Source organism: Eleutherodactylus coqui, chromosome 9 (assembly GCF_035609145.1).
Source record: "Eleutherodactylus coqui strain aEleCoq1 chromosome 9, aEleCoq1.hap1, whole genome shotgun sequence".
NCBI classification, from domain to species: Eukaryota; Metazoa; Chordata; class Amphibia; order Anura; family Eleutherodactylidae; genus Eleutherodactylus; species Eleutherodactylus coqui.
The window spans coordinates 174,436,270-174,452,916 of record NC_089845.1 but is presented as its reverse complement, the minus strand read 5'-3'; positions in this window follow the sequence as shown (position 1 = coordinate 174,452,916).

Genomic DNA, 16,647 nt, shown 5'->3' with positions numbered 1-16,647 from the left:
GTCACCCGAGTATATAAATCGGCCCCTCCCGCGGCTCGCCTCAGATGCATTCTGACAGAGATCAGGGACAGTGCTGCTGGTGCCGGAGCTGCTATAGGGAGAGCGTTAGGAGTATTTTAGGTTTCAAGAACCCCAACGGTCCTTCTTAGGCCATAGAAATCACAGATCGCACCTATCTGCAATCTGCGATTCCTGTTCTCTTCTCTATATGCGGCAGCAGCGCCGACCCCATTGAGAACATATAGAAGACAAATCATTCTTCTCTGCCACAGCTGTAACAGCTGTGGCAGAGAAGAACGATGTTTGCCCATTGAATTCAATGGAGCCGGCAATACAGCCGACTCCATTGAAAGCAATGGGCTGCCGGTGTGCGCGGGATGAATTGTCAGGAAGGGCTTAAATATATAACCCCTTCCCTGCAATTCATCCAGAAATGTGTTAAAATAAAAAAAAATATATATATATATATATACTTACCTTGTCCCGGCAGACGGAGTTCAGCCGCGGCGGCCGGCAGTGGGTGTGAAGGGGGTGTGAGTCAGACTCAGCGCTGAGTCTATCAGGGGGCAGGTCTGACTCACACCCCCTTCACACCCACTGTTGGCCGGCCGCGCTGAACTCCGTCTGCCGGGATAAGGTAAGTATATACCGTATATACTGGCGTATAAGATGACTTTTGAACCCCGAAAAATCTGCTCTGAGGTCGGGGGTCGTCTTATACGCCGGTAATACAAAAAAAAGAAAGTGTCAAAAAAAAAAAAATCATTACTCACCTCCCCCTGCGTTCTGCGGCGCTGCTGCAGGCTGTCGCTCCCTCCTGGTCCCTGGCAGAGCATTGCTTTCTGGACGCAGGGCTTGAAATCCCCGCCTCCAGAAAGCTACTGTGATTAGCTAACACACGCCGTCAGCCAATCACAGCCATTCAATGACATCATTGTCATTGGCTGTGATTGGCTGAAGGCACGTGTGTTTTCTGGAGGCGTGGATTTCAAGCCCTGCGTCCAGAAAGCAATGCTCTGCCGGGGACCAAGAGGGAGCGACAGCCTGCAGCAGTGCCGCAGAACGCTGGGGGAAGTGAGTAATGATTTTTATTCTTTGCTCCGCTGTATTCCCGGCGTATAAGGTGACAGTTGGGGGGTCGTCTTATACGCCGGTATATACGGTACATTTTTTTTATTTTTACACATTTCTGGATGAATTGCAGGGAAGGGCTTCTATATTTAACCCCTTCCCGACAATTCATCCCTCGCTCGCCCACTGCGCATTGCTTTCAGTGGAACCTGCTGTATTGCTGGCTCCATTGAATTCAATGGGCTAACATCGTTCTTCTCTGCCACAGCTGTTACTGCTATGGCAGAGGAGAACGATCTTTATGCTGACAGTGCGGGGAGGGGGCACTCTTGCCGCTATTGTGGCTTAATAGTGGGACCTGGGAACTTGAGATGCAGCCCAACATGTAGCCCCTCGCCTGCCCTATCCGTTTCTGTGTCGTTCCCATCACTTTCTTGAATTGCCCAGATTTTCACAAATGGAAACCTTAGCGAGCATCGGCGATATACAAAAATGCTCGGGTCGCCCATTGACTTCAATGGGGTTCGTTACTCGAAACGAACCCTCGAGCATCGCGATAATTTCGTGCCGAGTAACGAGCACCCGAGCATTTTGGTGCTCGCTCATCTCTACTGTTGTCACTTCCACTTTTGTTCTGTGGCTTTACCTTTGTCCATTGGCTCATATTCATATCTGAAGATTTGATTTTGCCCATGGAGGCAAAATTCACGGTGGAGGCTGGGACCCAGCCTGACCCTGGGCCCGCTAACGTGCTTCCCACACAGACTATAGCGGGTCCTGGTCATGGTGTCTTGGCCTTGTAATGCCACCTCCTCCTCCCGCTTGGGGTCAGGGGATCAGCAATGTGCATCATGTATTTTCTCTCCTGTTACCACAGTTATCGGAGAAACTTGTTTGGGCCAAAGGAGAAGAGCGTAACTGCATTAATGTTACAGGGGTCTGCCTATACTTCAGCTGCAGAAATGTTACAGGGGTCTGCCAATACTGCTGCTACATAAATGTTTCTGGGGTCTGTGTATACTTCTGCAACTAAAATGTTACTGGGGTCTGTCAATACTGTTACTACTGAAATGTACCTAATACTGGGCTCTGCCTATACTGCTGCAACGGAAATGTTACTGGGGTCTGTCTATACTGTTACCACTGAAATGTAACTAATACTGGGCTCGGCCTATACTGCTGCTACTGAAATGTTACTGGGGTCTGTCTATACTGTTACAAATGAAATGTTACTGGGCTCTGCCTATACTGCTGCTACTGAAATGTTACTGGGCTCTGCCTATACTTCTGCAACTAAAATGTTACTGGGGTCTGTCAATACTGTTACTACTGAAATGTACCTAATACTGGGCTCTGCCTATACTGCTGCTACGGAAATGTTACTAGGCTCTGCCTATACTGCTGCAACTAAAATGTTACTGGAGTCTGTCTATACTGTTACCACAGAAATGTTACTAATACTGGGCTCGGCCTATACTGCTGCTACGGAAATGTTACTGGGCTCAGCCTATACTGCTCCTACTGAAATGTTACTGGGCTCTGCCTATACTGCTGCTACGGAAATGTTACTGGGCTCTGTCTATACTGTAACTACAGAAATGTTACTGGGGTCTACCTAGACTTCTGCAACATAACTGTTAGTGGGGTCAGCTTATACCTTTGCTACTAGAATATTACAGGGGTCTGTGCATAGTATGGGTGCACTACATTTTCCCCTCGCGGTGTTCTATATATCTGCCCCCCCCCCCCCCAAAAAAAAAAAACCCAGTCTGACTAGGGCATGCAGTGTGGGCCGAAGCCAACCTGCATTTGATCTCACGTTAGCTCAGCTATCCGGGGGACTGCAATGGGATTTATTTATGTACCGTCGGTGGCTTCTTGGGACCCATCCATGCTGTGGATCCACACAGACTTCCCAGAGCGAAGTTGTACCTGCCTGTGGTTATTAATTTAAAAAGAACAGTCTAACTCGGGCATGCAGTGTGGGCCGAAGCCAACCTGTATTTTATCTGACATTAGCTCAGCTGTCCGCGGCACTGCAATGAGACAAACAATAGGAGCGATACAGCGCTAATGAGACCTTCACAGCTACGCTAGCATCTAGGCCCGCGATTGCTGAGGGTTTGTGCAGAGGCCTATGTCCTGGGTGCACTAAAAGTCCGCTTCCTGCCTACGATTGCTAAAGCTGTGGGCCGAGGCCTATGTCCCGGGGGAACTGCAACTGCGCCAGGTTGGGGCTGTGCAACTTTTTCCTGGCTAATCCAGTCATTGGAGCGGTGAAAGAAAACGTAACTGATTTACTGAGCCCGTCGCAGATGAACTAGCATCGAAGTCCGCTTCATGCCCGCGTTTGCTGAGGGTGTGGGCTGAGGCCTATGTCCCGGGGGAAGTACAAGTACGCCAGGTTGGGGCTGTGGAGCTCATTGGAGCGGTGAAAGTAAAGCTAACTGATTTAATGAGCCCGACGCAGATGAACTAGCATCGTAGTCCGCTTCATGCCTACGATTGCTGAAGCTGTGGGCAGAGGCCTATGTCGTCGACGCGGTGCAAGTCTGCCATGTTTGGCCACTCTGATTTATTTATTGTTCATGTCTTGGGTTGCCTAGGACCCACCTATGCTGTTGGTGCCCACTTAGTTCCCATCGAGGTGTTTGACCTGTCTGGCACAAAGACACTGACTGACTTGGGTAGGGGGCAGAGTGTAGATGGCTTTCCCTTTGCGGTGTCGATTGAGCTATGCGACACCTAGACAGAATGAATACTGTGTGGCACATGGATTCCCCATAGCTATGTAACTCATGCCCACGTTTGCAGCTCCTGACGGAGGTGGCACAGGATTAGAATGAAGATCGAACGTCAATTTCTCATCGATTCTCTACTGCACTGTGGGCTATCGCCCCGCCCCTTTTAAAGAGGGTCGCTGCCTGGCCCTGCCAACCCTCTGCAGTGTGTGCCTGCGGTTCCTCCTCATGGCAGACGCACTTATAAATAGACATGAGGGTGGCGTGGCATGAGGGCAGCTGAAGGCTGCGCAGGGACACTTTGGTGTGCGCTGTGGACACTGGGTCGTGCGGGGGGGTTGGGCAGCATGTAACCCAGGAGAAGTGGCAGCGGAGTGTTCTGCAGGCAGTGATTGTGCTTTGTTGGAGGTAGTGTGGTGCTTAGCTAAGGTATGCATTGCTAATGAGGGTTTGTCCGAAGTAAATATTGTTGGGGGGGGGGGCACTCTTGCCGCTATTGTGGCTTAATAGTGGGACCTGGGAACTTGAGATGCAGCCCAGCATGTAGCCCCTCGCCTGCCCTATCCGTTTCTGTGTCGCTTCCATCCCTTTCGTAGGTTTTCCAGATTTTGACAAATGAAAACCTTAGCGAGCATCGGCGAAATACAAAAATGCTCGGGTCGCCCATAAACTTCAATGGGGTTTGTTACTCGAAACGAACCCTCGAGCATCGCGGGAAGTTCGACTCGAGTAACGAGCACCCGAGCATTTTGGTGCTCGCTCATCTCTAGTGTATGTATACAGTATATATATGATGTATATGTGCACATACACATATATATATCATATACATATACAGATTTCATTGGTGATTTGGGTTGTCTCCCTGACATGAGTTAGTACAGTTGTTGAACAGGCTGACTGGACCGGCTCATTGGCCACCTCCGTCCAACACCACTGAATGCGCCACATATATTAAAGCCAAGAAATTCCACCAATTAATTATTGAGCAGAGATGCCTGTAAAGTGGGAACTATTCCAGGAAACGACCTGATGGAGAATGCCTGGAGGTGCAAAACTGCCATCACAGCAAAAGGGGAGAATCCAAACTAGAAAACATCTTCTGGTTTCTTTGACACTTTTTTGCTTCCTACTTGGTTCAATCGGTGTCTTCCATAGTTCTCAGGTCTTCAAGGTAGAAAATAAAAGCTTGGAATGACAAAGGGTGTGCAAACGTTTGACTGGCGCTGCACACGTTTCTGACAGTCTCACCCCTTACTCTTAGAGCACTAATTTCAATAAGGAGGACAAACTTTTCATCTGAAGTATCAGTCATTTTTTTCTCAGCATTATGAATTTTTATGTAATAAAAGCTCCAGTATATGCGGATGTTAGTGAAGTAAAACCTCTCTTTAGAGGCCTCATGTAGCAGCGCTGATGTAGAAACGAGACTTAAGGAGGATAATGCTTCATCTTGTGGAGATCAATAAGTTGGTATAAGGAGTCTCAGAGGCCATGCAATGCATCTTGGGAAAAAAGCTTTGCAAATGAGTGATGGAATAATCCTCCACGTCTATTGGAAGGAGCTACACTACAAATCAATATCCAACCTTTTAAGAAGTCTAGCAACATGAATTGGGACTTAAGCCAAACCAGAGTACCCGTCTATAGACAGCCGTTCCACAATGGAAAGAGGCAAATCTGAAAAAACAAATTGAACAAACTCCGGTAATCAGAATTGGCCTTGTCCTCCATTTTCTAGACAGCAGTTGTTTGTTAAAGTGCCAGGGTGATCAGCTGGCCGACCAGGTCCTGCCCCCAGCCGCCCGACACATGGCAGAGTTTGCTGGGAAAAGTCACAAGCAGCCAGGATTTTACCCTGCAAGAACACACAGTGTTTAATGGAGGCCAACTGGCTATTGGACAATTCAAGTGCTCTAGAATAGTAGCAGTAGGTCCCAAGCAGAGGGTCTCCTTCCATAATGTCCATTTGACATAAAAAACCACAAGTACAGCAGATGCTTAATGAAACAACCAATGTAATGTCTTGGAGTCCGCTCCATACCCAGCTGCTATCAGCTGTTTCTTATAGCGGAGAACTGCTGGCAACTTCCCTGACCAGAATGACCTCCAATTGGTGCAGTTAATTGTTTAGTGCCACAGTCAAAGTGGATAGCACGTCTAAACAGTCAATGGGACGGGCAGTGAGCCATCAGTACCCACGCAGCACAATTAGAGGGTGCCGACGGGCTGGCATGGCAGCTTAGAGTCTACTGAAGGATTCCAGGGCTGCCAAGGGTAGGTGCCTTACAAGCTCCACCCAGGGCAACATCAAAAATCGCAATATACTGAAGTATTGCAGTAAATCGTAGCACTGATCAAATGTTCACAAGTTCAAGTTTCATCTGGGGAATAAATAAAAGGGTAGAAAAATATTTAATCTTTTTAGCAGTTAAGAATAGAGATGAGCGAGCACCAAAATGCTCGTGTGCTCGAGTCGAACTTTCCGTGATGCTCGACAGTTCGTTTCGAGTAACGAACCCCATTGAAGTCAATGGGCGACTCGAGCATTTTTGTATATGACCCATGCTCCGCTAAGGTTTTCATTTGTGCAAATCTTCAAAAACTACGAAAGTGATGGAAACGCCACAGAAACGGATAGGGCAGGCGAGGGGCAACATGCAGGGCTGCATCTCAGGATCCCAGGTCCCACTATTAAGCCACAATAGGGCCAGAGTGAGCCCCCCCCCCCTCCCAACAATTTTTACTTCGGACAAACCCGCATTAGTAAGCCACACCTTAGCTAAGCACCACACTACCTCCAACTAAGCACAAGCACTGCCTGCATGACACTCCGCTGCCACTTCTCCTGGGTTACATGCTGCCCAACCCCCCCCCCTCCTGCACGACCCAGTGTCCACAGCGCACACCAAAGTGTCCCTGTGCAGCCTTCAGCTGCCCTCATGCCACACGCTGGCCTCATAGCCACACCACCCTCATGTCTATTTATAAGTGCGTCTGCCATGAGGACGAACCGCAGGCACACACTGCAGAGGGCTGGCAGGGCCAGGCAGCGGCCCTCTTTAAAAGGGGTGGGGCGGTAGCCCATAATGCTGTACAGAAGCAATGAGAAATCCAATCCTGTGCCACCTCCATCAGGAGCTGCAAACATGGGCATAGCTATGGGGAATCCATGTGCCACACAGTATTCATTCTGTAAAGGTGTCACATAGCACAATGGACACCGCAAGGGGAAAGCCATCTGCACTCTGCCCCCTACCCAAGTCAGTCAGTGTCTTTGTGCCAGACAGGTCAAACACCGCGATGGGAACTAAGTGGGCACCAACAGCATAGGTGGGTCCTAGGCAACCCAAGACATGAACAATAAATAAATCAGAGTGGCCAAACATGGCAGACTTGCACCGCGCCAATGACATAGGCCTCGGCCCACAGCTTCAGCAATCGTAGGCATGAAGCGGACTTCAATGCTAGTTCATCTGCGACGGGCTCATTAAACCAGTTAGCTTTCCTTTCACCGCTCCAATGACTGGATTAGCAGGAAAAAGCTCCACAGCCCCAACCTGGCGTACTTGTACTTCCCCCGGGACATAGGCCTCAGCCCACACCCTCAGCAAACGCGGGCATGAAGCGGACTTTGATGCTAGTTCATCTGCGACGGGCTCAGTAAATCAGTTACCTTTCCTTTCACCGCTCCAATGACTGGATTAGCCAGGAAAAAGTTGCACAGCCCCAGCCTGGCGCAGTTGCAGTTCCCCCGGGACATAGGCCTCAGCCCACAGCTTCAGCAATCGTAGGCAGGAAGCGGACTTTCACTGCACCCAGGACATAGGCCTCTGCACAAACCCTCAGCAATAGCGGGCCTACAGCGGACTCCTATGCTAGCGCAGCTGTGAACGTCTCATTAGCGCTGTATCGCTCCTCTTAGTTGTCCCATTGCAGTGCCCCGAATAGCTGTGGTAACGTCAGAAAAAATACAGGTTGGCTTCGGCCCACACTGCATGCCCTAGTCAGACTGTTTTTTTTTTTATTAATAGTCACAGGCAGGTACAACTCCGCTATAGAAAGTCTGTGTGCACCAACATGGATGGGTCCCAAGAAGCCACCGACGGTACATAAATAAATCCCATTGCAGTCCCCCGGATAGCTGAGGTAACATGAGATAAAGTAAGGTGGGCTTCAACCAACACTGCATGCCCTAGTCAGACTGGTTTTTTTTTTTTATAAATAGTCACAGGCAGGTACAACTCCGCTCTTGGAAGTCCGTGTGGACCCACAGCATGGGTGGGTCTCAGGAAGCCACCGACGGTACATAAATAAATCCCATTGCAGTGCCCCGGATAGCTGAGCTAACGTGAGATCAAATGCAGGTTGGCTTCGGCCCACACTGCATGCCCTAGTGAGTCTGGGTTTTTTTTTTTAGGGCCAGATACGTAGAACACTGCGAGGGGAAAACGTAGTGCGCCCATACTATGCACAGACCCCTGTAATATTCCTATAGCAAAGGTATAAGCTGACCCCACTAACAGTTATGTTGCAGAAGTCTAGGGAGACCCGAGTAACATTTCTGTAGTTACAGTATAGACAGACCCCAGTAACATTTCTGTAGCAGCAGTATAGGCAGAGCCCAGTAAAATTTCAGTTGCAGCAGTATAGGCAGAGCCCAGTAACATCTCAGTTGCAGCAGTATAGGCAGAGCCCTGTAACATTTCAGTAGCAGCAGTATAGGCAGAGCCCAGCATTAGTAACACTTCAGTAGTAACAGTATAGACAGACCCCAGTAACATTTCCGTTGCAGCAGTATAGGCAGAGCCCAGTAACATTTCAGTTGCAGCAGTATAGGCAGAGCCCAGTAACATTTCTGTTGCAGCAGTATAGGCAGAGCCCAGTAACATTTCAGTTGCAGCAGTATAGACAGACCCCAGTAACATTTCCGTAGCAGCAGTATAGGCAGAGCCCAGTATTAGTAAGACTTCAGTAGTAACAGTATAGACAGACCACAGTAACATTTCAGGAGCTGAAGTATAGGCAGACCCCTGTAGCATTACTGTGGCAGAAGTATAGGCAGGCAGACCCGAGTTACATTTCTGTAGCAAGAGTGTAGACCAACCCCTGACACATTGCTGTAGCATGAGTGCAGGCGAAGGCCAGAAAAATTACTTGGATTACAGTGAAGACGACGGCCCAAAAAATTAGTGTACCAACAGTACAAATGTACCCCAGAAAAATTGCTTAACCGAGAGGGCAGGTGAAACCCATTAATCTTTTAGCTTACAGTGGCTTAATTTGTAACAGAGCCTGGAGGCAGCCCTGTTAAAAAAAAAATTGGTTCATGTTGAAGTTTCAATGCTTTAGTTAGAAACATAGAAATATTGTTTGAAAAAAGTTATATGAGCCTTTTGGGCTGCAGAAAAATTGGCAGTTCAGCGCGATGACATGGAGGAGGAGCAGGAGGAGGAGGACGAATATCATACACAGATTGACAAAGGTAAATGTCCCTTTTTTTACGGTGATGAACAATGCTTGCATCCGCGGTTGCAGTGAAAAGAATCTTTAGGTAATGCTGCTCTCCGCTGGTGGAGAAGAGAAGTCTGGGGAGATCCAGGCTTTGTTCATCTTTATGAGTGTAAGCATGTTTGCACTGGCAGTTGACACTTGTCCGTGATGATTCCCCCAGCTGCACTAAACACCCTATCTGACAAGATGCTAGTGGCAGGGCAAGCAAGCACCTCCAGGACATACAGCGCAAGTTTGTGCCACGTGTCCAGCTTCGACACCCAGTAGTTGTACGGAGCAGAGGCGTCACGGAGGACATTGGTACGATCGGCTACGTACTCCCTCACCATCTTTTTACAGTGCTCCCTCCGACTCAGCCTTGACTGGGGAGTGGTGACACAGTCTTGCGGGGGAGCCATAAAGCTGGCAAAGGCCTTGGAGAGTGTTCCCCTGCCTGCGCTGAACATGCTGCCTGATCTCAGCATCTCCCCTGCTACCTGGCCCTTGGAACTGCACCTTCTGCCACTAGCGCTGTCAGATGGGAAGTTTACCATCAGTTTGTCCACCAGGGCCCTGTGGTATTGCATCACTCTCGAACACCTTTCCTCTTCGGGTATGAGAGTGAAAAGGTTCTCCACTGCTCCACTGCGTCGAGCAGTGTGTACACCCAGTAATCCGTAGTGGCCAGAATGCGTGTAACGCGAGGGTCACGAGAAAGGCATCCTAACATGAAGTCAGCCGTGTGTGCCAGTGTACCTGTACGCAACACATCGCTGTCCTCACTAGGAAGATCACTTTTCGGATCCTCCTCCTCCTCTATAGGCCATACACGCTGAACAGATGACAGGAAAGCAGCATGGGTACCCTTTGCAGTCGGCCCGGCTGTCTCTTCCCCCCCCCTCCTCCTCCTCCAAAACGTGCTGAAATAAGACATGAGGGTGCTCTGAATATCCAGCGACATACTGTCTTCCCCATCTCCTATTCCGAGAGCAAAGCGTCTGCATTTATGTTTTGCAGGTAACTTCTCAAGATGCATAGCAGAGGAATGGTGACGCTAATGATTGCAGCATCGCCGCTCACCACCTGGGTAGACTCCTCAAAGTTTCGAAGGACCTAGCAGATATCTGCCATCCATGCCCACTCCTTTGTAAAGAATTGAGGAGGCTAACTCCCACTACGCCGCCCATGTTGGAGTTGGTATTCCACTATAGCTCTACGCTGCTCATACAGCCTGGCCAACATATGCAGCGTAGAGTTCCACCGTGTGGGCACGTCGCATAGCAGTCGGTGCACTGGCAGATTAAACCAATGTTGCAGGGTGGCAGGGTCCATGTTGGACTTGCGGAAATGTGCGCTGACCCGGCGCACCTTTCCGAGCAGGTCTGACAAGCGTGGGTAGCTTTTCAGAAAGCGCTGAACCACCACATTAAAGACTTGGCCAGGCATGGCACGTACGTGAGGCTGCAGAGCCGCTACCAGGTTACGGCCGTTGTCACACACGACCATGCCAGGTTGGAGGCTCAGCAGCGAAAGCCAGCGGTCGGTCTGCTCTGTCAGACCCTGCAGCAGTTCATGGGCCGTGTGCCTCTTCTCTCCTAAGCTGAGTAGTTTCAGCACGGCCTGCTGACGCTTGCCCACCGCTGTGCTGCCGCGCCATGCGACACCAACTGCTGGTGACATGCTGCTGACACATCCTAATTGAAAGGTAGAGGTTACATAGGAGGAGGAGGGGGAAGGTTTAGTGGAGGTGGCATACACCGCCGCAGATACCAGCACTGAGCTGGGGCCCGCTATTCTGGGGGTGGGTAGGACGTGAGCGGTCCCAGGCTCTGACTCTGTCCCAGCCTCCACTAAATTCACCCAATGTGCCGTCAGGGAGATAAAGGCCTTGCCCGCCTGTGCTTGTCCACGTGTCTGTTGTTAAGTGGAGCTTCCCAGTAACCGCGTTGGTGAGGGCGCGTACAATGTTGCGGGAGACGTGGTCGTGCAGGGCTGGGACGGCACACCGGGAAAAATAGTGGCGATTGGGGACCGAGTAGCGCGGGGCCGCCGCCGCCATCATACCTTTGAAAGCCTCTGTTTCCACAAGCCTATACTGCAGCATCTCTAGGCTGATCAATTTGGCAATGTGCACTTTTAAAGCTTGAGCGTGCGGGTGCGTGGTGGCGTATTTGCGCTTTCGCTCCAACACTTGTGCTAGCGACAGTTGGACGCTGCGCTGAGAGACATAGCTGGATGGGGCCGAGGACAGCGGAGGTGAGGGTGTGGGTGCAGGCCAGGAGACGGTAGTGCCTGTGTCCTGAGAGGGGGGTTGGATCTCAGTGGCAGGTTGGGGCACAGGGGAAGAGGCAGTGGTGCAACCTGGAGGCGGTGAACGGCCTTCATCCCACCTTGCGCGGTGCTTGGCCATCACATGTTACGCAAACTGCAGCCAGAAAAAAAAATATACGGAAGCCTGCAAGCAGGCCTAGCTGTGCAATAGTGAGGCACCTGAACTCCCAGCAGCCACGCAATTAAATGCAGAGAGTCACAGCTAGCCGTAAGAAGGATTTTTATTTTTTATTTTTTTGGAAATGCAATGCAGGCTATATAGCGTGTATCTGACTTCCGCTCTATCAGGGGCTGTCATCGTACACTGTGCGTGCAGTTGACGGCAGACACACAGCGGTGTAAAAAAGTTTTGAATTATTGGCATGCAGTTGGAGGGAGACAGCGCTTATGTTACGCAAACTGCAGCCAGAAAAACAATTACACAGAAGCCTGCAAGCTGGCCTAGCTGTGCAATAGTGAGGTACTACAACTGCCAGCAGCCACGGAGTTAAATGCACACGGTCACAGATAGCCCTAAGAAGGACCGTTGGGGCTCTTGTAGACAGGATTCCACACTACCACTGTCCGCCTGACCAATACTGCCCCTATACTACGTAGTACAGACTGCAGCCTGAGAACGCTATAGCTGTAATGGTCTGCAGAGCCCGATATACAATAAAAAAAAATGTGCAAAACTGCTACCAGCAGCCACAACAGTAATGCACACGGTCAGATGTGGCCCTAAGAAGGACCGTTGGGGTTCTTGAAGACGCTAACAGCCTAACACTCTCCCTATTGCAGGAACAGCACCTTCCCTAATCTCTGCCAGCGTGTGTCTGAGGCGAGCCGCGGGCGGGACTGCTTTAAATACTCGGCGGTCACTTGATCTCGCCAGCCACTCACTGCAGGCGGGTGGTATAGGGCTGGAACGTCACAGGAGGAAGTGGTAATGCCTTCCCTGCATGTCTATTGGCCAGAAAATGGCGCAAAATATGCAGGAAAGGAAATGGAATTGACTCGAGTACCGCGTGGTGTTCGTCTCGAGTAACGAGCATTTTGAACACCCTAATACTTGAACGAGCATCAAGCTCTGACGAGTACGCTCGCTCATCTCTAGTTAAGAAATATTAAAAGTAAAAAAAAAAAAAAAACACATTTTTACTATAAAAAGTGAACAATGAAATAACCCCACTTACTGGGTAATGCTGTGTATGTAAAAGTCCATACTATTAAAGGAACTAAATAGTTATTCACGCACACAGTGAGAAGGTCATACACGAGCGTGTTTATGTGCAGTTATGTGCTGCTGCCCGTGGCTACATTGAAGGCAATGGTCTTCAGTCACCCCTGAAGTGATTTTCAGGGAAGAGCTTTAAATATAAGCCACATACGCCATATGTTTTCTTCATTGCCACGGGGAAAAAAGAATTCCCAAGAGAAACTGTCACAGCTTACAGCTGTGCTAGAGGATCCAGCTGCTGGCACCCCTTAATTGTTTTTCAGGGGAGGGCTTTAAATATAAACCCTACCCTGAAAAACAACCCAAACTGGTATAAAATAAAAGAAAGAATACTCATACTCACCTTTCTTCAATGAATAAAAGGCGAGAGCTGCTTGTGATTGGCTGAGCGCCTCAGCCAATCAGAAGCAGCTTTTTCAGTAGGCAGGGATTTTAATTCCCTGCTGCTGAAAGAACTTCAGTGCAGAATCGGGGACAGCAGTTTGGGTTCTTTTTCAGGGAAGGATTTATAGTTAAAGCCCTTCTCTGAAAAACAACTAAGGGTTGCCGGCAGCTGGATCCTCTACCATAGCTGTCATCTGTGACAACTGCGCTAGGGAATTCTTTATTCCCCGAGGGGATGAAGAAAACATCTGCCGCATGTGGCAGATGTGTTCTTCATCGCTGCAGGGGACACAGCAGCAGCGGACGGGTAAGTATATGTGTATATATATATATATATATATATATATATATATATATATATATACACATTCATTTTTTACACTAAAAGGGATGACTTTCAGGGAAGAGCTTACATTTAAAGCTCTTCCATGAAAATCACTTCAGGGGGGCTGGAAGACCATCACCTTCAATGGAGCCACCGGCAGCAGATGCGGATCCATTGAAGGCAATGGACGGACCTTCATACACGTTTGTTTTTGGGCGAACATGGGTGCACACCTATGTACACATATACACACGCTCATGTAAATCCACCCTGAGGCCTCGGTCACACGGGCGTTTTTTCCCACGATTTGCGGATCGCATGACGGATGCGCATCCGCAAATCGCGTGACCGGGGCCGAAAAATCGCCCGAAAAATCTGCTCCTAGCCGCGTTTCATTAGAAACGTGCCCGAGCAGTGCAGCGCTGTCCAGCGCATTGAATTCAATGGAGCCGGCAATACAGCCGGCTCCATTGAAAGCAATGGGCTGCATGCGATCTCACGATGAATTTTCGGGAAGGGCATAAAAATATAAGCCCTTCCCTGAAATTCATCCAGAAATGTGTAAAAAGTAAAAAAAAAAATATATACTCACCTTGTCCTGATGATAATTTCAGATCTGTTAGTACTAAATTAAATAATGATCTCCAGGGATGATGACCACCAATAATGAAGGAAGCCTCTGATTTGGATGCACATTGGAAATATTTATTTCTCACCATTAGTTGCCTTTCTTTCACCCAATAACTTTCAACATGCAGTCTAAATTGTTGTTTTCCTTTACTATTGAGTACTTTATTTCATTTTAGCAATTTCACCTGAGGATTTTTTTGAACAGTTTCCGTGGAGATGTTTCAGCTCAATTACCTATTCTAGACGATCTCATTCCCGGTATATAAGTCTAACAGCAGGACGTCTCGATTATCTGTAATGATTCCTCGCTTCTCAGAAATTCATTTTTACAATTTATGCTTTCTGTATTGTCTCCAAATTAGGTTCTAGGAGTCAGAGAGTGACTCCAGAGATCTGCATCTATCTGCATCCATTTAGCTCTGTTCACTACTCATGAGAATATATAGACTAATTTTAGAATCCTCTTTTAAATTCCCTATTTCAAACTTTAACCTTATTAAGCATAACAGAATAATACAGTACAGATAGAAATCTATAAATACCCCAATATAAGGATAAAGACATTCTGTGCATTGCTAAGAGTATCCAAACTAATGCTTATCAATTCTGACTAATACGGAACTAATGTGGTAAATAAATGTGCAAAAAAAACTTCTATAATACTGCCTCCTATAAACGAGAATATAACTACTATAATACTGCCCCCTATGCACAAGAATATAACTACCATAATACTGCGCCTATGTACAAGAATATAACTACTATAATACTGCCCCCTATGTACAAGAATATAACTACTATAATACTGCCCCCTGTGTACAGGAATATAACTACTATAATACTGCCCCCTATGTACAAGAATATAACTACTATAATACTGCTCCTATGTACAAGAATTTAACTACTATAATACTGCCCCCTATGCACAAGAATATAACTACTATAATACTGCCCCCTGTGTACAAGAATATAACTACTATAATACTGCTCCTTATGTACAAGAATATAACTACTATAATACTGCTCCTTATGTACAAGAATATAACTACCATAATACTGCGCCTATGTACAAGAATATAACTACTATAATACTGTCCCCTATATACAAGAATATAACTACTATAATACTGCTCCTATGTACAAGAATATAACTACTATAATACTGCCCCCTGTGTACAAGAATATAACTACTATAATACTGCCACCTATGTACAAGAATATAACTACTATAATACTGCCCCCTATGTACAAGAATATAACTACTATAATACTGCTCCTATGTACAAGAATATAACTACTATAATACTGCTTCCTATGTACAAGAATATAACTACTAAAATACCGCCTCCTATGTACAAGAATATAACTACTATAATACCGCCTCCTATGTACAAGAATATAACTACTATAATACTGCCTCCTATGTACAAGAATATAACTACTATAATACTGCCTCCTATGTACAAGAATATAACTACTATAATACTGCCCGCTATGTACAAGGATATAACTACTATAATACTGCTCCCTATATACAAGAATAAAACTACTATAATAGTGCCCCCTATGTACAAGAATAAAACTATTATAATACTGCCCCCTATGTACAAGAATAAAACTATTATAATACTGCCCCCTATGTACAAGAATATAACTATTATAATACTGCCCCCTATGTACAAGAATATAACTACTATAATACTGCCCCCTATGTACAAGAATATAACTACTATAATACTGCCCTCCTATGTACAAGAATATAACTACTATAATACTGTCCCCTATGTACAAGAATATAACTACTATAATACTGCCCCCTGTGTACAAGAATATAACTACCATTATACTGCCTCCTATGAACCAGAATGTAACTACTATAATACTGCCTCCTATGCACCAGAATGTAACTACTATAATACTGCCCCCTATGTACAAGAATATAACTACTATAATACTGCCTCCTATGTACAAGAATATAACTACTATAATACTGCACCTATGTAGAAGAATATTACTACTATAATACTGCCTCCTATGTACAAGAGTATAACTACTACAATACTGCCCTCTATGTACTAGAATATAACTACTATAATACTGCCCCTATGTACAATAATATAACTACTGTAATACTGCCCCTATGTAAAAGAGTATAACTACTATAATAGTGCCCCCTATGTACAAGAATATAACTACTATAATACTGCCCCCTATGTACAATAAAATACCTACTATAATACTGCCCGCTATGTACAAGAATATAACAGCTATAATACTGCTCCAATGTACAAGAATATAACTACTAAAATACTGCCCCCTATGTACAAGGATATAACAGCTATAATACTGCTTCCTATGCACAAGAATATAACAACTATAGTACTGCTCCTATGTACAAGAATAAAACTACTATAATACGGCCCGCTATGTACAAGAATATAACTACTATAATA